At 42.6% G+C, this 26,447-nt stretch overlaps 1 pseudogene; it reads right to left on the bottom strand.

Moving 5' to 3' along the window:
* Window positions 1-11,280: 11,280 nt before the first annotated feature.
* Window positions 11,281-26,447, bottom strand: part of LOC133107336 (odorant receptor 131-2-like) — a 29,003-nt pseudogene continuing 13,836 nt past the window's right edge.

The raw sequence follows: 26,447 nt of genomic DNA on the forward strand, positions 1-26,447 counted from the left end.
TACCTGAACAATACTGAATCAAGAGCATGAGTTTGGCAGCATCATCTACTGCAGTCACCCTACTGTCAAAAGCCTTGATAAAAACCCAATACTTCAATGCATCCCCATCGAAACAAATAAGCTCTGGTTTAGGTAACTGTACAACATTTAACATCTGTTGCTGCCCTAAACGGACAGCCTCAGCAACATCTTGAAAAGGCTCAACAGTCTTGACAGCTGCAGGTCGAGGACAAAACTCTTCTGCATCAGCATTCAGTGTCCCGTTCTTTTTGCGGTCCACGTTTGTTAAAGCTCGTTGCTGTTCCTTGTTCGATCGGATGCTTGACACCCGGCTCCCCCCTGTGGCAGCCATCTCCGCCTGCGCCGCAGCCAACTAGGTCCTCAGCTCCAGCTCCTCCCTCTGTTGGCGAATACGCAGCTCCTCCCTCTCCAGACGTTGACGCTCTTGCAGGGATTCTGCGATGACAGATAAGGATGCGGCTCTTCCTGATGCTCTTGAACTAGCTGCTCCACTGCAGCTTGTTACTTTTGATATTCTTCCTGTACACAAGCTAACATAAGCTGTTTCCAAACGGCACATGAGCTAACATAAGCTGGTCGTTTGGTTGACTGATACACGGCTAGCTAAACACACAGCTTGCTGAACAACAGCGTGCCGGAAGACGAAATGCTGACCACTACTGTGTGGCCTTACACTGGCTGTACACGTGCGGCGCTGAGCAGTAGTGAGCTGTAGCGATCGTTCGGAGCTGGTTCAACCTGCGTGAACATACATACATTTCCATTTAGTTCAATTACCAAGTGGACCACACACTTATACATTTTTCTTAACATCAACATGCTCTTGGCTGACTCCCTTCAGTTTCTATGTAGCATGCTTTCATACTTTATCGCCGTGGCAAAGGTGTACATGAGCAATGGATTATGTGGTGTTATCCTGTCCCTGGCAAATATAACCACTTACATCTCCCCACTCAATCTGGCTGTAATGGCTCTGGAGAGGTACTCTGCCATTTGCTTCCCACTCAGGCATGCTGAGATTGCCACCAGTAAGTGGACTGGTGTAGCCATTGGCGTGGTGTGGCTGCTGGGCTCATTGAATCCTGTGACACAATTTTTCCTGTTTCTTAACATAGGGCCTCCTTTCGCTGTAGTGCAGGCTGATTGTGGACGAAGACAATTGTTGAATCTAAAATTTTTCTCCAACATCAATAAAGTGTTCACAGTTGTTTATTTTGTTTTAGTCGGGTTCATTATCATGTACACATATATTGCCATAATGGTTGAGGCTAAATCTGCATCCTCCGACAAAAACAAGGCCACAAAGGCCCGAAACACTGTGCTGCTTCACCTAATTCAGCTGGGCCTGTGCCTGTCTTCCTTTGCAGTCGGTGCTTTAAATGAGCTGGCATCACGCTTGGAGGCCAGCACAGGGTCAAATGTCAGATATGTCAATTTCATGGTTTTTATCATTCTTCCCAGGTGTCTGAGTCCCCTGATATATGGGTTGAGGGATGAAATGTTCAGGCCTGTCTTTATTCATTATTTCACTTTTGGCCTGAAAAATAAAATCAAGCCAGAGGTTAATTAGAGAAAGATGTGCACTCCTATTCATTTTCCAGGTCGCAAACGGATTCATAAGAAAGGACAACTATTAAACTCCTATTACAAACCACAATCAATAATTTCTTTGCTTACAACGCAATGTTTCCCCTATGATTTCCTTTAACCTCATGAAAATGTCTGTGTCACAGGGTTATGGTTTTTAGTTTCCAAAGAAATGTTGATTTGGAATGAATGCGGAATGCATACTTAATAAATAAAAAATAAAAATAAAAATAAAAAATGCATCCTACATAATTTGGGGTAGCTTCTTTAATAGATTACATTTCTACGGAGCCCCTAAAGGAACATTGAAAAAAAAAAGAATCATGAAGTGTCTCATGCTCACAAGAAAACTTGTGTGCTTGAGAAACTAACTTGTACGCATGAGAAAGTAACCTGTGAGCACAATCAGCTAGTTACGCTGGGTAATTCAAAATGATAAAACAGACACAGGCATGTACTTGTTATTTGACCTCGTGGATAAGGCGTCTGCCTAGTAAAGCAGAGATCCTCGGTTGAAATCCCGCCTGCTGACGTTTTCATTTTTCAACTCTGAAATTGCAATTGGCCCAGTTCAGTTACTACAACAGGGCATTAAATTACATAAAATAACCTGCCATGTGACTTTCAAAAGTAATTACAAATTTAATTGCTTGTGATAAATTTCTCGCACTTTACCGTTTGACAGGAGAATCCAAAATTCAAAAACAATATCCAGTCTAAATTGAGTTACCCCTCATAAACTGTTAAGATTGAATTACGGCTTTTATGTTTGGGGCCGGCGGCATGGATGGTGCAGTGGGTAGCACTGCCGCCTCACAGCAAGGAGGTCCTGCGTTTGAATCCCCGTCTGCCGGGGCCTCTCTGTGTGGAGCTTGCATGTTCTCCCCGTGTCTGCGTGGGTTTCTTCTGGGTACTCCGGTTTCCTCCCACAGTCCAAAGACAGGCAGGTTAGGCTGATTCTAAATTGCCCATAGGTATGAGTGTGTGAGTGAATGGTATGTGTGCCCTGCGATGGACTGGCGACCTGTCCGGGGTGTATTCCTGCCTTTCGCCCAATGTATGCTGGGATAGGCTCCAGCCCCCCTGCGACCCTGTTCAGGATAAGCAGGTTAGGATAATGAATGAATGAATGAATGAATGAATGTTTGGGGCCAAATTGTACCCAACAGTTTAAATAAATGCAAGATTATTGCAATTGAAAAATGTTTACATTTGTGTGTAACCTTTTTAGCATCTCCTAAATGACTGGCCTGTTATCCATAAATATGAAAAAACTGTGAGATTTTAAGCCTAAAATACAGTAATTGAATGTTTGGCACCTATATGGGAGAGTGCCACCAGAATTGTCCAGAAAAAAATGAAAATAGTTATTTTCTTGCATGATATACAGATAGAGCTTCATAATAAGCCCACACAAAACATTCTTAGGACTTCTACAGAACATAGCATTATGTTTATTGCATGTTTACTACTGAATCCCACCAAAGGAGATAATTAGAAAAATCATACAGTGTGAAGATAAAAAAAGGTTATCTGGTTTTGAAAAGATGTAATGTATTGAATGGGGCCAATATAAGACGTTCAAACTATAACAATAACGATAAATACATAAAAATCAATAACTAAGCTATCCTTTTGAATCGTACCCAGAGCAATTTCTAAATGTAGGCACAATGTTTCGCCTATCATAAATTCATATAAAAGTTAAAATTTATTGTTTATCTTTCACTGACAGAGTTTCATTCTCATTATCAATGCGTTTTTGCCCGCAGAACTGCTGCTCACTGGATGGTTTTGTTTTTTCGCACCATTCTCTGCAAACTCTAGAGACTGTGCATGAAAATCCCAGGAGATCAGTTTCTGAGATACTCAAACCACCCTGTCTGGCACCCACAATCAATCCACGGTCAAAGTCACTTCTATCACATTTCTTCCACATTCTGACATTTGGTCTGAAAAACGGCATGCAGTTAGTCAGGCACATGGCCACAAAGCAACTTATCTTGACAGTCTTTTACTGTCGGTAGTTGAACAACACATGATGTAAACGTTTGAACTACAAACGTTTGGACTGACACAGATTCACTATCTGTAGCAATTGTTGAGACTTAGTGGCGTTGTGAACGCAGCCCAATAAATGACGAGATGACACAAATGTTCGTTGAAAATGTATTTCTTCCTGTACACAAGCTAACATAAGCTGTTTCCAAACTGCACATGAGCTAACATAAGCTGGTCGTTTGGTTGACTGATAAACGGCTAGCTGAACACACAGCTTGCTGAACAACACGTGCCGGATGACGAAATGCTGACAACTATTGTGGGGCCTTACACTGGCTGTACACGTGCTGCGCACGTGCTGCGCTGAGCAGTAGTGAGCTGTAGCGATCGTTCTGAGCTGGTTCAACCTGCATGAACATACATACATTTCCATTTAGTTCAATTACCAAGTGGACCACGCACTTATACATTTTTCTTAACATCAAATATCTCATTTACAATGCATCAAATGAAATTCACATCGGTAATAATAAAACAAACAATATTAGCGGCATTTTACAAGCGTTTTCCTGACAACACGATAGCTACCGCCATTAGCTCAGTCGCGGAATTATACAAGAATCTACCGAGCTCATTTAGCTTCATACAAACATTCAAACTCGATCTAACATTTGTATATATGATAGTCGGAATTCACATATAATTACAAACAGTGCACTTACAACGTTTCCACTTTATCGCATTTGAATTAACACTTGTTTTCTCGGGAGCTCAACTCCATGCAACCATTTGCTTTGTTTCTTAGCACTGTTCTGAATCGCCTGTGCTGCATGAAGACGTCATCTATGCGCCTCACATTAATGCGATAGGTACATCAATGGTTCCACCTGCTGGCCAGGCGGGCATACAATTATCCAACTCCATAACTTACACTCCCCCCTAAAGCGCCGCAAAGGGACCTTTATCCTAATTTACCTCCTCCAACAAGCACAACCTTGTAATAGGCCGGATAAGCTCTGTGGACCTTGTCCTCACCTTGACCTTGCACCCACCTGCCCCTGGGTAAATCTCTGTTACTCTCGCTAAAGGCCATTCTCCCCTTGGAGTCTCTTCAACTAGCAAAACAACATCTCCAATATCCCTTTGCAATTTGTGCCACTTTACCCTAGCTTGCAACATTGGGAGATACTCTCTTGTCCATCTTCGCCAGAACACGTCTGCGTGATACTGAACTTGTTGCCATCTGCGTCTGACATAGAGATCCTTGTGATCAAACTCCTTCTCTGGGTAAGCAAATGAACAAGTACCTGGGCGAAGGAAATGATTTGGGGTAAGCGGCTCTGAATCAGACACATCATCTGAAAGTAGTGAGTGGTCTACTGTTTATCACAGACTCAACAATGCACATTAGGGTAGTAAGGGCCTCATCATCCATTACTTGTTCTGAAAGCATGGGGCGCAACACCTTTTTTACCGACCGAACTAAACGCTCCCAGGCACCTCCCACATGAGGGGCATGAGGTGGGTCGAAATGCCAGTCCACTCCCTTGGTGAGCAACATTCCCTGAATCCTATTCTGGTCCAAACCCCCAAGTAATCCCTTCAGCTGTCTTTCAGCCCCAACAAAATTGGTCCCATTATCACAGTAAATGTCCTTTGGACAACCTCTACGAGCCATGAATCGGTGCAAACAGTGAATAAAGGAATCCGTGTCAAGTGAGTGACACATTTCGAGGTGAACGGCCCTGACCGTCATGCAGGTAAACAAACACCCATATCTTTTCAAGACACTTCTGCCACATTTAACCGTCAGTGGACCAAAGAAATCTATCCCTACGCCACTAAATGGCGGATTGGTGGCGTCCAATGCGCTGTGTAACTACCTTGGAACTCCACCTTCTACATGTAACACATTGTCTGAGGACCCTTTTAACTGCTTGTCTGCCACTAATTACACAAAATGTCTGCCTGACCATTGCTAATACATGTTCCTGGCCAACATGACCATGAGTCTGGTGAACTTTACGCACTATTAAATCCACAATGTGATGCCGTTTCGGTAGGATAAGAGGATGCTTCATTGTCTCCTCAAACTCCCCCCGTGAAATCCTTCCTCCGACCACCAGTAGGTCCTCATCAGAGACACAAGGACTGAGAGAAGCTAGCATGCCTCTCTGTGGCAACTCAACGGAAATTCTTTCTTCTGAACAAAGCAAATTATGGCAAGCTCTGCCTTTTCCATCTCCTGAGAATTAACTGCCAGGGAAATATCAGGTACATCGCCATCTGAGACCTTGAATCTTAGCCAAGCCTTGACTCTTAAAAGCAAGGCAACTCTCCTCTTGAGTTGAAACCATGACGAGTGATACAAGATGAAGTCCTGAACAATATTACTAGCAACACTCAGACTGACTTGTGGTGGCTGTTTGACCTCAGGATCATTTGGATTTACCGTAGCCTTAACATCTGACATAGGCCAGTACTCTACAGGCTTAGTCAGAAACCATGGTCCCTTCATCCACATACTGCTGTCAATGAGGGACTGCGCTGTTACACCACGAGAAATGATATCTGCTGGGTTATCGTGAGAAGCCACATGGCGCCACTGATCAGGCCTGGAACCTGCCTGAATGGCCGAAAACCCTGTTCGCAACAAAGGTGTGATACCGCCTCTGGGGGTTTTTGATGTAGCCTAAAACTATCATACTGTCAGTCCAAAAATATGAGTTCTCAATCTCAATACACAGCTCCCTTCGTAGCATACTGCCAAAGATGCGGCAGATAACTCCAGCCTAGGAATACTTAACTGCTTCAACGGAGCAAGTCTGGACCTTGACATCAGCAAATGACTATCAACGCTATTGTCCACCGACAGGACGCGTAAATAAACGACAGAACCTTATGCTTTGGTTGATGCATCGGCAAAGTGATGCAACTGAAACTTCATTGCACTAGTAGGTTTCACACATCTGTCAATTCTAAACCCCTGCAGCACTGGTAACTCAGCTGACCAATTCTTCCAATCTGTCACAATAGCATCTGGAGGCTGAAGGTCCCTTGACCACAAATGGCGTCACAAATCCAAGAGGGTCAAACACAGCACTAACCCCACTAAGCATGCCTCTTCTAGTGTGAGGTTCGTCTCCAGTATGTACACTAAATGACAAAGTGTCTGAGCCCAGTTCCCAAATTAGTCCTAGGGCCTTCTCATAAGCTACTTCATCTGAATCAAGGTCAAGATACTGAACACCCTTAGCCCTGTCCTCTACAGGGATTGAATCCACAACTTCCCGGGAGTTGCTAGCAAACTTAGCTATTCTAAAGCCGCCTTCTGAAAGCATACCTTTCAAATCTTGAACTAGACGTACAGCACCCTCAACTGTGTCAACAGCCACAAGGCAGTCGTCAACATAGAAATTCCTTTTGACTGTCTCTACAGCCAAACTACCATATTTGGCACTACCCTGGTCGGCAACATGACGCAACACAAACCCACAACAAGCAGGCGACCAAGTACCACCAAATAGATGTGTCGTCATGTGATAGACTACCACATCATCATTCAGGTCCCCGTCCCTCCACCAAAGAAACCGGAGAACATCTCTGTCCCTGGGACAAACCTTGACCTGGTAAAACATAGCTTCTATGTCCCCCTGTACTGCTATTGGTCCAAGTCTGAATCTGAGGAGAACACTAGCTAAATCATTGGTAACATCTGGGCCTTGCATGACATGCTTATTCAGTGAAACATCATTAACCTGTGCTGCACAGTCAAATACTACTCTCACTTTCTTTGGAGAAACAACTGGATGGTGTGGCGAGTACCACACTGGGTCATCAACAGCATCACACTCTGATACCTCCTCTGCATGACCGTTCCTGAACAATGCGGTCATAATCCTGATCCCTTACTAACCTCTTACGGAGCGACTGAAGTCTTCTCTCAACAAGAGGACGGCTATCTGGAAAACTGGGCTGGCCCCTGAATGGAACCGGCAGCACATAATGGCCATCCATATCCTGAGTAATGGTACTGTAGGAGGGAGGCGAAGTGTGACTCTGCCATCTGTGAGGAGCCTGTGAGCTGGGGGTTCTGGAGGAAGCCAAAGTGTGACACTGCCATTTGTGAGGTGGGGGTTCTGGTGTGTGTCAAAAGGGACAAAGGACAATGCTGTTTGTAGTACCTTTTGACGAGTTCCAGACCAGTGACGCCAAGAAGATAAGGGATAGATATATGGTGGGTGGATGAGCGGTTCCCGGGCAATTAGGCCATGAGGGCCATTAAAACTCCTGGGAAAAGAATGTGCCTAAAATCTTATGACCCCACACCTGGTCACTTCCAGGGGGAAAGACTCCGGGCAGTACCACAGTGCCCTCCTTTGGGCACTGCTGTCATTACCCCAGGGACTACTCTATTGGAGGAAAACCAAAAAACTGTTGTTGAGATGGTCAATAGACCCGGTAAAATATTGTAAACATTGCCCATGTGATCCTTGTTGTATTGCATTATGCCCATTGTAGTAATAACATGAATTACATGTAAAATGGATACACAGGAGTGAGGTTTCATGATAACTGCACCATAACAAAACATTAGGATAATCTGTTTGGTATGGATGTGATCCAGTAAAATCAAGGAATCAGATGAGATACATTTCATACCAAATGGATTTTAATAAACCATTGTTTCAATAACTCAAGGGAAAACCTACACGTCCTCTCTTGGTAATCATCTCATTTTCCCTACGCAACAACCCCCAACGGTGGGGGTCTAAATTCCAGATTCGACAACCCCACCAGGCTAATTTATGGCACTGCCACCTGGATCAAACACATGATTTGGCATAAAAGCCAGGGAGACGAGCCTATCAGGGAAGATCGCACTCGACTTCCCACACTGTGCATACTTTGTATATGTGTGTCGCGAAAGCAGGCTGGGTAAGACTATTTCACTCTATTCTTTTTATCTTTAATTTGTCTTTTCGTAATTGACTGTATGATTCTACGCTAACTGCCTACCCGTCTGCGAATAAATTATTTTGTTTGTAACTTGCGTGATCTCCATGACTCAAATTCATCTTGTACCGTTTCAGCCTAAATTACAACTGAATATTGAGGGGGACAATGGGGACCAAAGACTGACCGATCGGCAGTCCCTTGGTACAGGTGATAGTTCTAAGCTGTGAGGCCAGAAAGTTTCTGCCAACGTAAAGGGTCGGCTAGGCACGGCTCTTGTGGTTTGACGCGAAGGGAACCCCTGGGCGTTACGGCGCTGGTTCCTGTCAAATTATCTCTAAGGAGCCCAGTTAATGCTACGCCGAACTGGGCTCGCAACTATCATGACTGTGTTGCATGTATTGTGTTGACTGGACCCTCAGCCTCTGAGTTCTACACCGAACTGAGAGCTTGGTACCCATGTGATAGTTCTAAGCTGTGAGGCCAGCAAGTTTCTGCCAACTTAAAGGGTCGGTTAGGCACGGCTCTTGTGATTTGACGCGAAGGGAACCCCTGGGCGTTACGGCGCTGGATCCTGTCAAATTAGCTCTAAGGAGCCCAGTTAATGCTACGCCGACCTGGGCTCGCAACTATCATGACAGTGTTGCATGTATTGTGTTGACTGGACCCTCAGCCTCTGAGTTCTACACCGAACTGAGATATTCAGCAATAATGTTAATCGCGAGAACAGATATTGAGTAATGGTGGCGCAGGTACGAGTCGAGTGTAATCACTCCCGAGGTTCTCGTAAATTTCAAACCCAAATTTCTAAATTATATATCTTAAATGGAGTCAGATAAACGAGTGGAACGAGAGTAACCACTAAGCTTTCAATACGGCCCCGTTTACGAACGGAGAATATTAGGAATTTTACTGATCTGTTTCAGGCCAGTTGTAAGCGGGATATAGGGCAGGTCAATCCATATCCGACCCGTGGCAACAGACCCAGTATATTCCTAAACATAATTGTGCTCTGTTCGTGTGCGGAGGATGATAATTAAAATCTTTCATTCACTTCCAAACAGCCAGGAAAGAACACGTCGTCCCTTCACCTCTAGCTATTCCCTCATAGGTCTAGCTGTGCAGGTTCTACAGTACCCTTCCACAAACTCAAAGTACGTTCATCCTCTAATGATAACGACTTCTCTGGACCATTCCGCTGTTCCCAACCCTCAACCTTCCAGAACTTTTCGAACTGGACCTCTAAGTGACACTCTACAAAATTTGCTGACAACGACATACCTGTACCTGGCGAAAGTGGCCCATTCAAAGCCCAACCTAATCTGGTCTTGACAGCGTATGGCATGCCAGGACCCGTTTCTTTCCTGACCTCCAAGGGTATCATCAATTCGGCGTTGTCTTGCCCAATATGAATCATGACCTGATCACTTCTCACATCTGGTAGACGTAACCCTTTCAGGTGGGGGAATCTCACCACATCAGCCTCAGTGGCGATGTGAGTCTTGTCACAAGGGATAGCAAACCTGGTGTACACAGGATTCAACAAATAAAACCCATCATGATTAACAGCAGATATTTCAATAGTAACCACCCTGGTATCAATTTTATTAGGCCTATCAATAGTGTTTAGGATCAAAGTTTCAACTTCTCCTCTCACCCCCAGTCTCTCTACCAAACCGTCTGTGCAAAACGTTGAAGTAGACCCATTTTCTAAAAGAGCATAAGTGCAAAACGTTTGGCTGCTACCAGGCGCTTTAACTCTTACGGGTACAATAGGCAAAGCTAGTCTGGATCTGCCTCCACTGACTGCATTGCACCCTGCCTTACTGGCAACATATGTACTCTCAGACTCTGAGTCTGGCTTCCCTTGTGACTCAGGCATATGCAAGAACTTTGTGTGTTTTTGGGAACAACCATCTACGGTACAAAACCTATCCAACTTACAGCTGGATGACACATGACCTGTCCTGAGACAATTAAAACATAAGCGTTTGTTAAGTACATATTTCTTCCTACTTTGTGGAGTCATATCCTTGAACTTGCCACAACCAAACAGACTGTGGTTGCCATTCATACACAATTCACAGCTCTTGTTAGCTGTTACAGCCGGCCTACCTGCTTGAACTGAACGACCCTAAGAGTATCAACATAACAGCTTAAATCATCTGCCAGCTCCTGTAACTTAAATGCATCCTTGGGTCCAATCTGTTGGCCCTCTGCTACCTTCCTAACCCAGGCTTGTGAAATTGTATAATCATCCCCAAATCGCTGTTTCAGTAATTCCCTTGCCCGTGAATACCCATTTTCTAAACACACACAAGGCTCGATGAGGGCTTTGGCCTTACCTGAACAATACTGAATCAAGAGCATGAGTTTGGCAGCATCATCTACTGCAGTCACCCTACTGTCAAAAGCCTTGATAAAAACCCAATACTTCAATGCATCCCCATCGAAACAAATAAGCTCTGGTTTAGGTAACTGTACAACATTTAACATCTGTTGCTGCCCTAAACGGACAGCCTCAGCAACATCTTGAAAAGGCTCAACAGTCTTGACAGCTGCAGGTCGAGGACAAAACTCTTCTGCATCAGCATTCAGTGTCCCGTTCTTTTTGCGGTCCACGTTTGTTGAAGCTCGTTGCTGTTCCTTGTTCGATCGGATGCTTGACACCCGGCTCCCCCCTGTGGCAGCCATCTCCACCTGCGCCGCAGCCAACTAGGTCCTCAGCTCCAGCTCCTCCCTCTGTTGGCGAACACGCAGCTCCTCCCTCTCCAGACGTTGACGCTCTTGCAGGGATTCTGCGATGACAGATAAGGATGCGGCTCTTCCTGATGCTCTTGAACTAGCTGCTCCACTGCAGCTTGATACTCGCGAACCTCCTGCACTACTGCGACCGGCTTGGCTCACAGAATCTTCACGCTTGACGTCATCAGCTGGGAACTGGAATGGGACCTTTCCTTCTTTCAGCTTCTTTATTTTCTCCTCTGTCCATACTCGGAGCTCACGGACTTCATGGTCTATACCTTCAAAATAGGCCTGCAGCTCTTCAATCTCACCTTCTTCATTTAAAAGTTGACATATTTGATCTTGAACACTTTGCAATTTCGCATAAGCCTCTGCCACGGCATCTAGACTATTCCGTAACCGCTGGACATCATCCTCTGATTCATTAATTTCCTTTATCCTCTTGGTTAGCAAACCTCAACGGCTTGCCTTCAGCTGCGGAACCTCCGCGGACATTGTGAGAATTGCAGATAAACTGTGGGCGTTGTTGAACTGTAAACATTTGAACTACAAACGTTTGGACTGACACAGATTCACTATTTGTAGCAATTGTTGAGACTTAGTGGCTTTGTGAACGCAGCCCAATAAATGACGAGATGACACAAATGTTCGTTGAAAATGTATTTCTTCCTGTACACAAGCTAACATAAGCTGTTTCCAAACTGCACATGAGCTAACATAAGCTGGTTGTTTGGTTGACTGATACACGGCTAGCTGAACACACAGCCTGCTGAACAACAGCGTGCCGGATGACGAAATGCTGACCACTACTGTGGGGCCTTACACTGGCTGTACACGTGCTGCGCTGAGCAGTAGTGAGCTGTAGCGATCGTTCTGAGCTGGTTCAACCTGCGTGAACATACATACATTTCCATTTAGTTCAATTACCAAGTGGACCACGCACTTATACATTTTTCTTAACATCAAATATCTCATATACAATGCATCAAATGAAATTCACATTGGTAATAATAAAACAAACAATATTATCGGCATTTTACAAGCGTTTTCCCGACAACACGATAGCTACCGCCATTAGCTCAGTCGCGGAATTATACAAGAATCTACCGAGCTCATTTAGCTTCATACAAACATTCAAACTCGATCTAACATTTGTATATATGATAGTCGGAATACAATTACAAACAGTGCACTTACAACGTTTCCACTTTATCGCATTTAAATTAACACTTGTTTTCTCGGGAGCTCAACTCCATCCAACCATGTGCTTCGTTTCTTTGCACTGTTCTGAATCGCCTGTGCTGCGTGAAGACGTCATCTATGCGCCTCATATTAATGCGATAGGTACATCAATGGTTCCACCTGCTGGCCAGGCGGGCATACAATTATCCAACTCCATAACTTACACATGACATCATTATCAAATCGCATAGCCTGTCACTGACCTGCAATCTCAGTCTCCTCTGATCCCAGATAATCCAGAAATCTGAATAATGAATGTTTACAAACTCGCCCAAGTGATGAATAGGGTCAACAAGTGAAAATAAATATAAATATAATATAATATAATATAATATAAACATTGTGACTTACTTGAGATAGAGGCCAAGGCACTGCCAATAATGTTCATGTGTCTCAAGCTTCATAATAAAGTCAGATCATTTTGGCAGTCAGGCACAGCAGCACACCAGGTAAGCAGTTAAGGAGTAGGAAGGGGGATCTGCAGCACACAATAAGAACAGCAAAACCACGTCCTACAGGAAGGGATGACCAAGGCCTACTGATGAGCCCCCACCAACCTGAATGTCTCCCTGCCCCCACTATTCCTACATCCCCCATGACATTCAATAAGCAGGAACCAGGGGGATGATTAGGCAACCTGGCAGCTCTAAAACAATGTCACCTGTCAAACCATCACAAACAACCAGAGGTGTAGCACAGCTTTCTGGAGCCTGTGCAAGTAAACTCTCTGTGGGACCCCTTCCACATTTTAGTCGAGGCCTTTTGAGGGCTTGCAACCTGGGAGGTCAGTTCCACTATTCCCCCATTGTGATACCCCTGCACACAACTGTCAGTTTGCCCCTGACTACGGAGCAGTGGGCTGTCGTGATGACACTGAATGATGTCACTGGTCACAAGTCTCAGCTGATAAGAAGACTGGCAGAAGACATCTGCCATGTATCCTCTTCCAAGCAGCCAGTCACCAGAGTCACAAGACAACGGCAAGGTAAAGTAAAGATTTTTCATAGAGTGAGTAAATATTTGTTTCATATTGTGAAAAGGGACACCATATTGCACTTTCAGAACCAGTTATGTCTGCTGCAAGGTTTATAGTCAAAGGTATATTCATATAAGTCATGAAATTTATTCAAACATACAGTACATTTACAGGTTATGAGTGCACTGATATACACCCTGTGATTGCTTAGAAGAACTAAAAGATTTAGTGAAATGGATATTTGTCAGGAAAAAGGGGTTCTTTGTATGAGTTTTAAACCTTTCAGACCACCTTTGAATAACAGTGTATGGCATCATATATTCTAAATAGTAAGGCCAAAAAAAAAAAGTTCATTTTTACTGTCAGCAGAAAATGATCACAGGTTACTGAAAGACTGCCGGCAAAAGGGAACAATAACTGCTGTATTTCCAGTTGTGTGGTGTGCCGTGATATTTTCTTCAGTTATTAGTCATAGAGTCTATCTAAAAAATGTTTTATTGATGTTGTCCCTACCAGTCAAGTATTAGAAAGACACTGCGAATAAGCCATACTTTGCATGCAGCTGCATATAAAAATGCATGAATAAGATGTTTTGTTGCAGGACAGAGCAGAACATGGTTGATGAACCAAAACTGATAAATGTTGTGAAGGGCTTGTTATTGCTTGGAATATTAACTGTCATTTATACTGATTTTGTCTTTACTGAAATCTTACTTTTTTACATTTCTGATTATCCCCAGGGGACATGGAAAATGCCTCCACCATTTCCAGCAATGCACAGGAATATTTGTCTTATTCTCACATGCTAAAGTTTAGTTTTTCACTGATTCCTGTTGTCTTCTTCACCTACCTCAACTGTGTCATGCTTTTCACCCTGAAAAGAAAGGCAGCATTCCAAGGAGTGCCTCGCTACATCCTCTTTGGCCACATGCTCTTGGCTGACTCCCTTCAGTTTCTATGTAGCATGCTTTCGTACTTTATCGCCGTGGCAAAGGTGTACCTGAGCAATGGATTATGTGTTATTATCCTGTCTCTGGCAAATATAACCACTTACATCTCCCCACTCAACCTGGCTGTAATGGCTCTGGAGAGGTACTCTGCCATTTGCTTCCCCCTCAGGCATGCTGAGATTGCCACCAGTAAGTGGACTGGTGTAGCCATTGGTGTGGTGTGGGTGCTGGGCTCTTTGAATGCTGTGATACGATTGTTCCTGTTTCTAACAATAGGGCCTCCTTTCTTTGTAGTGCAGGCTTATTGTGGACAAAGACAATTGTTCTATCTGAAATTGTTCTCCAACATTAATAAAGTGTTCACAGCTGTTTATTTTGTTTTAGTCGGGTTCATTATCATCTACACATATATTGCCATAATGGTTGAGGCTAAATCTGCATCCTCCGACAAACACAAGGCCACAAAGGCCCGAAACACTGTGCTGCTTCACCTAATTCAGCTGGGCCTGTGCCTGTCTTCCTTTGCAGTCATTGCTTTAAATGAGCTGGCATCACGCTTGGAGGCCAGCACAAGGTCAAATGTCATGTATGTCAATTTCATGGTTTTCATCATTCTTCCCAGGTGTCTGAGTCCACTGATATATGGGATGAGGGACGAAATGTTCAGGCCTGTCTTTATTTATTATTTCACTTATGGCATGAAAAGCAAAATCAAGCCAGAGGTTAATTAGAGAAAGATGTGCACTCCTATTCATTTTTCAGGTTGCAAACTGATTCATAAGAAAGGACAACCATTAAACTCCTATTACAAACCACAATCAATCATTTCTTTGCTTACAACCCAATGTTTCCCCAATGTTTTTCTTTAACCTCTTGAAAATGTCTGTGTCACATGGTTATGGTTTTTAGTTTCAAAAGAAATGTTGATTTGGAATGAATGTGGAATGCATACTTCACAAAAAAATTTAAAATAAAATAAAATAAATGCATCCTAGATAATTTGGAGTAGCTTCTTTAATAGATTACATTTCTACGGAGCCCCTAAAGGAACATTGAAAAAAACATGAATCATGAAGTATCTCATGCTCACGAGAAAACAAACTTGTGTGCATGAGAAACTAACTTGTACGCATCAGAAAGTAACCTGTGAGCACAATCAGCTATTTACACTGGGTAATTCAAAATGATTAAACAGACACAGGCATGTACTTGTTACTTGACCTCGTGGATAAGGCGTCTGCCTAGTAAAGCCGAGATCCTCGGTTGAAATCCCACCTGCTGACGTTTTCATTTTTCAACTCTTAAATTGCAATTGCCCCAGTTCAGGGGCATTCAATTACATAAAATAACCTGCCATGTGACTTTCAAAAGTAATTATAAATTTAATTGCTTGTGATAAATGTCTCGCACTCTATCGTTTCAGAGGGGAATCCAAAATTCAAAAACAATATCCAGTCTAAATTGAGTTTCCCCTCATAGACTGTTAAGATCTAATTACCACTTTTATGTTTGACGCCAAATTGTACCCAACAGTTTAAATAAATAGAAGATTATTGCAATTGAAAAATGTTGACATTTGTTTGCCACCTTTTTACAATCTCCTAAATGGCCTTTTATCCATAAATATTAAAAATCTGTGAGATTTTAAGCCGAAAGTACAGTAATTGAATGTTTGGCACCTGTATGGGAGAGTGCTACCAGAATCGTCCAGATAAAAAATCCATCCATCCATCCATCCATTATCTTAACCCGCTTATCCTGAACAGGGTCACAGGGAGCCGGAGCCTATCCCAGCATACATTGGGCGAAAGGCAGGAATACACCCTGGACAGGTCGCCAGTCCATCGCAGGGCACACACACCATTCACTCACACACTCATACCCACGGGCAATTTAGACTCTCCAATCAGCCTAACCTGCACTGTGGGAGGAAACCGGAGTACCCGGAGGAAACCCACGCAGACACAGGGAGAACATGCAAACTCCGCACAGAGAGGCCCCAGCCGACGGGGATTCGAACCCAGGACCTCCTTGCTGTGAGGCGGCAGTGCTACCCACTGCACCATCCGTGCCGCCCAGATAAAAAATGAAAATAGTAATTTTTTTGCATGATATACAGATAGAGTTTCATAATAAGCCCACACAACACATTCTTAGGACTTCTACAGGACTTCTGAAAACAAAGCATTATGTTTATTGCATGTTTACTACTGAATCCCACCAAAGGAGATAATTAGAAAAATCAGACAGTGTGAAGATGAAAAAAGGTTACCTGGTTTTGAAAAGATGTGAAGTATTGAATGGGGCCAATATTAGACGTTCAAACTATAACAATAACTATAAATACATAAAAAACAATGACTAAAGCTATCCTTTTGGATCGCACACAGAGCAATTTCTTAATGTTGTTTCACAATGTTCCGCCTATCATAAATTCATAAAAAAGTTAAAATTTATTGTTTATCTTTCACTGACAGAGTTTCATTCTCACAATCAATGCGTTTTTGCCCGCAGAACTGCTGCCCACTGGATGTTTTTGTTTTTTCGCACCATTCTCTGCAAACTCGAGAGACTGTGCATGAAAATCCCAGGAGATCAGTTTCTGAGATTCTCAAACCACCCTGTCTGGCACCAACAATCAATCCACGGTCAAAGTCACTTAGATTGCATTTCTTCTCCATTCTGACATTTGGTCTGAAAAGCAAATGAATCTCTTGACCATGTCTTTTATGAATTTAGTTGCTGCCTTGTGATTGGCTGATGAAATATTTGCATTAACAAGCTGGTGTACAGGTCTATCTAATAAAGTGCTCAGTGAGTGTAAATAAATATATCCCATTCAGTGATGTCACCTTTCACCAATGCTGTTTGTTCTCTGTACAGTTCCTCATTAGGCACTGGGTTGCACTAAATAATTAATGAGTTGAATAATGAAATGCAGTTGTCAAGCACATGGCCACAAAGCACCTTATCATGACAGACCTTTACTGTCGGTAGTTGAACAACACATTACATCATTATCAAATAGCATAGCCTGTCACTGCCCTGCAATTTCAGTCTCCTCTGATCCCAGATAATCCAGAAAATTGATGTCTATTTGAATAATTAATTTTTACAAACTCGCCCAAGTGATGAATAGGGTCAACAAGTGATCTTCTGAATATAAATATTGTGACTGACTTGAGATAGAGGCCAAGGCACTGCCAATAATGCTCATGTGTCTCAAGCTTCATAATAAAGTCAGATCATTTTGGCAGTGAGGTCCAGCAGCACACCAGGTAAGCAGTTAAGGAGTAGGAAGGGGGATCTGCAGCACACAATAAGAACAGCAAAACCATGTCCTGCAGGAAGGGATGACAAAGGCCTACTGATGAGCCCCCACCAACCTGAATGTCTCCCTGCCCCCACTATTCCTACATCCCCCATGACATTCAACAAGCAGGAACCAGGGGGATGATTAGGCAACCTGGCAGCTCTAAAACAATGTCACCTGTCAAACCATCACAAACAACCAGAGGTGTAGCACAGCTTTCTGGAGCCTGTGCAAGTAAACTCTCTGTGGGACCACTTCCACTGTTTAGTCAAGGCCTTTTGAGGGCCTGTGCCCTGGGTAGTCAGTTCCCACTGTGACACCCCTGCTCACAACTCACCCCTGACTACAGAGCAGTGGGCTGTCATGATGACACTGAATGATGTCACTGGTTACAAGGCTCTCTGCTGATATGAAAACTGGTAGAAGATGAGTCTGCCATGCATCTTCTTCCAAGCAGCCAGTCACCAGAGTCACAAGACAACAGCAAGGTAAAGTAAAGACTTATCATAGAGTGAGTAAATATCTGTTTGTAATTGTGAAATGGGACATCATATTGTACTTTCTGAACCAGTTAAGTCTACTGCAAGGTTTAAAGTCAAAGGTATATTCATATAAGTCATGAAATTTATTCAAACATACAGTACATTTACAGGTTATGAGTGCACTAATATACATCCTAAAAAATGGTTCCAATAATAATTCTGTTTGAACCCAATTAGAGTGAAATGGTTCTTTGTCAGGCAAAATGTTTTCTTTTCATGCAAGTTCTCACATTTCACACCTAAAGCCAAAGAAACCTTTCTGAACACCTTTGTCAAAGAGTGTATGGGATCATATATTCTTAACAAAAAGTCCAACATGAAGTTTCTTTTTTACTCTTGGCCGAAGATAATCACAGGGTACTAAAAGACTGCCGACAGAAGAGAACAATAAGATGTTTGGTTGGGGGGACAGAGCAGAACATGGTTGATGAACCAAAACTGATAAATATTTAGATAAATATTTTACTTGTTATTGTTTGGAATATTAACTGTCATACATTTACACTATGTTTGTCTTTACTGGAACCTGAATGTAAAGCTAATTTATATCAAGCTTTTTGTCATTTCTGTTTATTTCCAAGGGACATGGAAAATGCCTCCATCATTTCCAGCAATGGACAGGAATATTTGTCTGATTCTCACCTTCTACAGTTTGGTTCGTCAGTGATCCCTGTTGTCTTCTTCACCTACCTCAACTCTGTCATGCTTTTCACCCTGAAAAGAAAGGCAGCATTCCAAGGAGTGCCTCGCTACATCCTCTTTGGCCACATGCTCTTGGCTGACTCCCTTCAGTTTCTATGTAGCATGCTTTCATACTTAATTGCCGTGGTCAAGGTGTACATGACCAATGGATTATGTGGTGTTTTTCAGTGTCTGGCAAATATAACCACTCACATCTCCCCACTCAACCTGGCTGTAATGGCTCTGGAGAGGTACTCTGCCATCTGCTTCCCCCTCAGGCATGCTGAGATTGCCACCAGTAAGTGGACTGGTGTAGCCATTGGTGTGGTGTGGGTGCTGGGCTCATTGAATCCTGTGACACAATTTTTCATGTATCTAGCAATAGGGCCTCCTTTCGCTGTAGTGCAGGAGTATTGTGGACGAAGAACTTTCAGCCTGAAATTGTTCTCCAACATGAATAAAGTGTTCACAGCTGTTTATTTTGTTTTAGTCGGGTTCATTATTATCTACACATACATTGCCATAATGGTTGAGGCGAAATCTGCATCCTCAAACAAAAGCAAGGTTGCAAAAGCCAGAAACACTGTGCTGCTTCACCTAATTCAGCTTGGCCTGTGCCTGTCTTCCTTGGCAGTCAATCCTTTAAATGCTCTGGCGTCACACTTGGAGGCTCGCACAAGGGCAAATGTTAGGTATGTCAATTTCATGGTTTTTGTCATTTTGCCCAGGTGTCTGAGTCCCCTAATATATGGGATGAGGGATGAAATGTTCAGGCCTGTCTTTATTTATTATTTCACTTTTGGCCTGAAAAGCAAAATCAAGCCAGAGGTTAATTAGAGAAAGATGTGCACTCCAATTCATTTTCCAGGTCTCACACTGATTCATGAAAAAGGACAACCATTAAACTCCTATGAAAAACCACAACCATAGACTTCTTTGTTGACGACCCTATGTTTCCTCTATGTTTTTCTTTAACCTAATGAAAATCTCTGTGTTACATGGTTACGGTTTTTAGTTTCCAAAGAAATGTTGATTTGGAATGAATGCGGAATGCATACTTAATAAAATTTTAAAAAAATTTTAAAAAATTAAAAGAAATGCATCCTACATAACTTGGGGTAGCATCTTTAATAGATTACATTTCTACGGAGCCCCTAAAGGAACATTGAAAAAAAAAAAAGAATCATGAAGTATCTCATGCTCACGAGAAAACTAACTTGTATGCATGAGAAACTGACTTGTACGCATGAGAAAGTAACCTGTGAGCACAATCAGCTAGTTACGCTGGGTAATTCAAAATGATAAAACAGACACAGGCATGTACTTGTTATTTGACCTCGTGGATAAGGCGTCTGCCTAGTAAAGCAGAGATCCTCGGTTGAAATCCCGCCTGCTGACGTTTTCATTTTTCAACTCTTAAATTGCAATTGGCCCAGTTCAGTTACTACAACAGGGCATTAAATTACATAAAATAACCTGCCATGTGACTTTCAAAAGTAATTATATATTTGATTGCTTGTGATAAATGTCTCGCACTCTATCGTTTGACAGGGGAATCCAAAATTCAAAAACAATATCCAGTCTAAATTCAGTTACCCCTCATAAACTGTTAATATTGAATTACCGCTTTTATGTTTGGGGCTGGGCGGCACGGATGGTGCAGTGGGTTGCAGTGCCACCTCATAGCAAGGAGTTCCTGGGTTTGAATCCCCGTAAGCCGGGGCCTCTCTGTGTGGAGCTTGCATGGTCTCCCCGTGTCGCGTGGGTTTCCTCTGGGTACTCTGGTTTCCTCCCACAGTCCAAAGATATGCAGGTTAGGCTGATTGGAGAGTCTAAATTGCCCTTAGGTATGAGTGTGTGAGTGAATGGTGTGTGTGCCCTGCGATGGACTGGCGACCTGTCCAGGGTGTATTCCTGCCTTTCGCCCAATGTATGCTGGGATAGGCTCCAGCCCCCCTGTGACCCTGTTCAGGATAAGCGGGTTAGGATGATGAATGAATGAATGAATTAATTAATTAATTAATTAATGTTTGGGGCCAAATTGTACCCAACAGTTTAAATAAATGCAAGATTATTGCAATTGAAAAATGTTGACATTTGTGTGTCACCTTTTGACAATCTCCTAAATGGGCTTTTATCCATAAATATTAAAAATCTGTGAGATTTTAAGCCTGAAGTACAGTAATTGAATGTTTGGCACCAGTATGGGAGAGTGCCACCAGAATCGTCCAGATAAAAAATGAAAATAGTTATTTTCTTGCATGATATACAGATAGAGAGTTTCATAATAAGCCCACACAACACATTCTTAGGACTTCTACAGGACTTCTGAAAACATAGCATTATGTTTATTGCATGTTTACTACTAAATCCCACCAAAGGAGATAATTAGAAAAATCATACAGTGTGAAGATGAAAAAAGGTTACCTGGTTTTGAAAAGATGTAATGTATTGAATGGGGCCAATATTAGACGTTCAAACTATAACAATAACTATAAATACATAAAAAACAATAACTAAGCTATCTTTTTGAATCATACCCAGAGCAATTTCATAATGTAGGCACAATGTTTCGCCTATCATAAATTCATATAAAAGTTCAAATTTATTGTTTATCTTTCACTGACAGAGTTTCATTCTCATTATCAATGCGTTTTTGCCGCAGAACTGCTGCTCACTGGATGTTTTTGTTTTTTCGCACCATTCTCTGCAAACTCGAGAGACTGTGCATGAAAATCCCAGGAGATCAGTTTCTGAGATACTCAAACCACCCTGTCTGGCACCAACAATCAATCCACGGTCAAAGTCACTTAAATTGTATTTCTTCTCCATTCTGACATTTGGTCTGAAAAGCAGATGAATCTCTTGACCACGTCTTTTATGAATTTAGTTGCTGCCACGTGATTGGCTGATTAAATATTTGCATTAACAAGCTGGTGTACAGGTCTATCTAATAAAGTGCTCAGTGCGTGTAAATAAATATATCCCATTCAGTGATGTCACCTTTCACCAATGCTGTTTGTTCTCTGTACAGTTCCTCATTAGGCACTGGATTGCACTAAATAATTAATGATTTGGATCATGAAATGCAGTTGTCAAGCACTTGGCCACAAAGCACCTTATCATGACAGACCTTTACTGTTGGTAGTTGAACAACACATTACATCATTATCAAATCGCATAGCCTGTCACTGCCCTGCAATTTCAGTCTCCTCTGATCGTAGATAATCCAGAGAATTGATGTTTATTTGAATAATTAATGTTTACAAACTCGCCCAAATGATGAATAGGGTCAACAAGTGATCTTCTGAATATAAATATTGTGACTGACTTGAGATAGAGGCCAAGGCACTGCCAATAATGTTCATGTGTCTCAAGCTTCATAATAAAGTCAGATCATTTTGGCAGTCAGGTCCAGCAGCACACCAGGTAAGCAGTTAAGGAGTAGGAAGGGGGATCTGCAGCACACAATAAGAACAGCAAAACCACGTCCTGCAGGAAGGGATGACAAAGGCCTACTGATGAGCCCCCACCAAACTGAATGTCTCCCTGCCCCCACTATTCCTACATCCCCCATGACATTCAACAAGCAGGAACCAGGGGGATGATAAGACAACCTGGCAGCTCTAAAACAATGTCACCTGTCAAACCATCACAAACAACCAGAGGTGTAGCACAGCTTTCTGGAGCCTGTGCAAGTAAACTCTCTGTGGGACCACTTCCACTGTTTAGTCAAGGCCTTTTGAGGGCCTGTGCCCTGGGTAGTCAGTTCCCACTGTGACACCCCTGCTCACAACTGTCAGTTTTCCCCTGACTACTGAGCAGTGAGCTGTCATGATGACACTGAATGATGTCACTGGTTGAGGCTCTCTGCTGATATGAAAAATGGTAGAAGATGAGTCTGCCATGCATCTTCTTCCAAGCAGCCAGTCACCAGAGTCACAAGACAACAGCAAGGTAAAGACTTATCATAGAGTGAGTAAATATTTGTTTGGAATTGTGAAATGGGTCATCATATTGTACTTTCTGAATCAGTTAAGTCTACTGCAAGGTTTAAAGTCAAAGGTATATTCATATAAGTCATGAACTATATTCAAACATACAGTACATTTACAGGTTATGAGTGCACTAATATACATCCTAAAAAATGGTTCCAATAATAATTCTGTTTGAACCCAATTAGAGTGAAATGGTTCTTTGTCAGGCAAAATGGTTTCTTTTTATGCAAGTTCTCACACTTCACACCTAAAGCCAAAGAAACCTTTCTGAACACCTTTGTCAAAGAGTGTATGGGATCATATATTCTTAACAAAAAGGCCAACATGAAGTTTATTTTTTACTGTTGGCCGAAGATGATCACAGGGTACTAAAAGACTGCCGACAGAAGAGAACAATAAGATGTTTGGTTGAGGGACAGAGCAGAACATGGTTGATGAACCAAAACTGATAAACATTTAGATAAATATTTTACTTGTTATTGTTTGGAATATTAACTGTCATACATTTACACTATGTTTGTCTTTACTGGAACCTGAATGTATAGCTAATTTATATCGAGCTTTTTGTCATTTCTGTTTATTTCCAAGGGACATGGAAAATGCCTCCATCATTTCCAGCAATGGACAGGAATATTTGTCTGATTCTCACCTTCTACAGTTTGGTTCGTCAGTGATCCCTGTTGTCTTCTTCACCTACCTCAACTCTGTCATGCTTTTCACCCTGAAAAGAAAGGCAGCATTCCAAGGAGTGCCTCGCTACATCCTCTTTGGCCACATGCTCTTGGCTGACTCCCTTCAGTTTCTATGTTGCATGATTTCATACTTAATTGCCGTGGTCAAGGTGTACATGACAAATGGATTATGTGGTGTTCTTCTGTCTCTGACAAATATAACCACTCACATCTCCCCACTCAACCTGGCTGTAATGGCTCTGGAGAGGTACTCTGCCATCTGCTTCCCCCTCAGGCATGCTGAGATTGCCACCAGTAAGTGGACTGGTGTAGCCATTGGTGTGGTGTGGGTGCTGGGTTCATTGAATCCTGTGACACAATTTTTCATGTATCTAGCAATCGGGCCTCCTTTCGCTGTAGTGCAGGCGTATTGTGGACGAAGAACTTTCAGCCTGAAATTGTTCTCCAACATGAATAAAGTGTTCACAGCTGTTTATTTTGTTTTAGTCGGGTTCATTATTATCTACACATACATTGCCATAATGGTTGAGGCTAAATCTGCATCCTCAAACAAAAGCAAGGCTGCAAAAGCCAGAAAGACTGTGCTACTTCACCTAATTCAGCTGGGCCTGAGCTTGTCTTCCTTGGCAGTCAATCCTTTAAATGCTCTGGCGTCACGCTTGGAGGCCCACACAAGTGAAAATGTTAGGTATGTCAATTTCATGGTTTTTATCATTCTGCCCAGGTGTTTGAGTCCCCTGATATATGGGATGAGGGATGAAATGTTCAGGCCTGTCTTTATTCATTATTTCACTTTTGGCCTGAAAAGCAAAATCAAGCCAGAGGTTAATTAGAGAAAGATGTGCACTCCTATTCATTTTCCAGGTCTCACACTGATTCATGAAAAAGGACAACCATTAAACTCTTATGAAAAACCACAACCAAAGATTTCTTTGTTGACAACCCTATGTTTCCTCTATGTTTTTTCTTTAACCTCATGAAAATGTCTGTGTCACATGGTTATGGTTTTTAGTTTCAAAAGAAATGTTGATTTGGAATGAATGTGGAATGCATACTTCAGAAAAAAAAAAAAAAAAAAAAAAAAAAATGCATCCTACATAATTTGGAGTAGCTTCTTTAATAGATTACATTTCTACGGAGCCCCTAAAGGAACATTGAAAAAAAAAAAGAATCATGAAGTATCTCATGCTCACGAGAAAACTAACTTGTGTGCATGAGAAACTAACTTGTACGCATGAGAAAGTAACCTGTGAGCACAATCAACTATTTACACTGGGTAATTCAAAATGATTAAACAGACACAGGCATGTACTTGTTATTTGACCTCGTGGATAAGGCGTCTGCCTAGTAAAGCAGAGATCCTCGGTTGAAATCCCGCCTGCTGACGTTTTCATTTTTCAACTCTTAAATTGCAATTGGCCCAGTTCAGGGCATTAAATTACATAAAATAACCTGCCATGTGACTTTCAAAAGTAATTATATATTTAATTGCTTGTGATAAATGTCTCGCACTCTATCGTTTGACAGGGGAATCCAAAATTCAAAAACAATATCCAGTCTAAATTGAGTTACCCCTCATGAACTGTTAATATTGAATTACCGCTTTTATGTTTGGGGCTGGGCGGCACGGATGGTGCAGTGGGTTGCAGTGCCACCTCATAGCAAGGAGGTCCTGGGTTCGAATCCCCGTCAGCCGGGGCCTCTCTGTGTGGAGTTTGCATGGTCTCCCCGTGTCGCGTGGGTTTCCTCTGGGTACTCTGGTTTCCTCCCACAGTCCAAAGATATGCAGGTTAGGCTGATTGGAGAGTCTAAATTGCCCATAGGTATGAGTGTGTGAGTGAATGGTATGTGTGCCCTGCGATGGAATGGCGATCTGTCCGGGGTGTATTCCTGCCTTTCGCCCAATGTATGCTGGGATAGGCTCCAGCCCCCCTGTGACCCTGTTCAGGATAAGCGGGTTAGGATGATGAATGAATGAATGAATTAATTAATTAATTAATGTTTGGGGCCAAATTGTACCCAACAGTTTAAATAAATGCAAGATTATTGCAATTGAAAAATGTTGACATTTGTGTGTCACAGTGGAGGCTGGTGACTTCCAGAATTGAGGAGGCCATTTTTTTCCGCTTGCTCACTTCACTCGCGATGGAATGTTCCCTGTTCTCTTATCTGTGTAAATGAGCTCCCTCATCTATCAACTCATTGATAGGCACGCGGCCAAATAGCTTCAGCCTGGTATTCGAACCAATGTGCTCACTGCACTGGTCATGCCTTTTCGTAGCCCTGTCTAAATTCTTAGCATCACTGAATCCTTGCACAGACCAAACGTCAAAAGGTGCTTGTTTCTTCCCCATCAGAAGGCATGGCCAACAGTACAAACAGTTGGTCTTAGCGCTCCCCGCCATCCAGGAATACCTGTCATACCAGCCCGCTTTCATCTTATAATATTTATTCTGTTTCTGCTTACCGCCGGCTCGAGTCACACGACTCATCTTGACTTCTGGAGTTGGTCGGCCAGCAGATTTTATCTTCACTTTTGAAGCATGGTCTAAAGTATGGAATGGCTGGGACAACAAATAGTCGACTAGATTTTCTTTCCCATCCCATGGCCTGCATCTAGGTTGAACTCCATCCTCCTCTTCCACTGGATTCGGACCCATGCCACCACCACAAGCACCTGTTCCATGTACATTTTCCTCTCTCACATCCATTTTGCCTGGCTAATCTAGGCTTACTCGAACAC

This window comes from Conger conger, chromosome 13 (genome assembly GCF_963514075.1).
Source record: "Conger conger chromosome 13, fConCon1.1, whole genome shotgun sequence".
Taxonomy (NCBI): Eukaryota; Metazoa; Chordata; class Actinopteri; order Anguilliformes; family Congridae; genus Conger; species Conger conger.